The 907-nt window shown below is 74.3% G+C and overlaps 1 protein-coding gene across 9 annotated transcripts in view; it reads left to right on the top strand.

Annotated features, from left to right (window-relative positions):
* The first annotated feature begins 604 nt into the window (after positions 1-604).
* Positions 605-907, top strand: part of RRBP1 (ribosome binding protein 1) — a 66,688-nt gene continuing 66,385 nt past the window's right edge. For 7 of the 9 annotated variants that reach the window (XM_040447759.1, XM_040447764.1, XM_040447761.1 and 4 more), the window contains exon 1: positions 606-846. The gene's annotated coding sequence lies outside the window, so the exon portion shown is untranslated. Of the gene's footprint in view, positions 847-907 lie in introns of all 9 variants that reach the window. The other 2 variants (XM_040447757.1, XM_040447756.1) reach the window with 1 other exon arrangement.

The raw sequence follows: 907 nt of genomic DNA, 5'->3' as shown, positions 1-907 counted from the left end.
GATTAGAACTTGTCCTCTCGGGGTTGACCCCCAGCCGAACTTGTCCTCACACCCTGGGCCCGGTGGAGCCGCTGCTGGGGGGCGGGGGGGAGTGGGATTCAGTGGGTTTAAATAAGGCATTCCTCTCCGCTGTTGGCGGGTTGCGCAACCGCGTTCAGGGTGACACCCACCGCCACCTCACCCTGTCGAGATCCAGGGGCTCAGGCCTGGCATCCCCTGTATTCGAACCTTCTGCATGCTGCCCGGGCAGCGCCCGCCCCAAGGCAGCGACTGCGAGCGGCGCCGCGGGCCTGGGGTGGGCGGGACCTACCGGCGCCCCCTCCCGCTTTGGCGGGGCGTTTCGGCCCCGCCCCGCCCCCGCGCAGGGCCGAGCGCCGCACCGCACGACCCCGCCCCTCCCTGGCCCCGCCCCCCGCGGCTCCCCGCAGCTCCTCCCCTCTCCCATTGGCCGAGGCGGAGACCCGCCTCTTCGCCCAATGGCCGCCGCCGCGGCTCGGCCGCCCGCGCTCTGACTGGCCAGTGACCCGCGGAGTGGCGGGGCGCGGGCCAATGGGGAAAGGCGGCTCGATGAATGGCTGGCCCGGGTGGGGAAGGCAGGAGGCGGCGATCCCGGCGGAGGGGGCCGTTCGCCAGCTCCGAGGCAGAAAGTGCCACGACTCCACACGCGCGCACGCAGCCAGCGAGCGGCCGGAGCGGACGGCGGACGGGGCGGACGGCGTCGGGGTCGCGGTGCCTGCAGCTGCTTGGGGGCGGCTTCTCGGCGGAGGCTCAGCGGGCTTCTCTCCCGGTTCCGCGGCGGCGGCGGCTCCTGCCCTTTCGCTCTCCCTCCCGCGTCTCCGGCTGCAGGTAAGAAACTTGGCAGGGCCCTGCAGCAGCGGCGGCGGCGGCGCGCGGGCCGGGCCGTCGG

This window comes from Herpailurus yagouaroundi, unplaced genomic scaffold (genome assembly GCF_014898765.1).
Source record: "Herpailurus yagouaroundi ecotype Mexico unplaced genomic scaffold, PumYag 196, whole genome shotgun sequence".
NCBI classification, from domain to species: domain Eukaryota; kingdom Metazoa; phylum Chordata; class Mammalia; order Carnivora; family Felidae; genus Herpailurus; species Herpailurus yagouaroundi.
The sequence above is the reverse complement of the archived record's forward strand: the minus strand, read 5'-3'. Positions and strand labels throughout refer to the sequence as shown.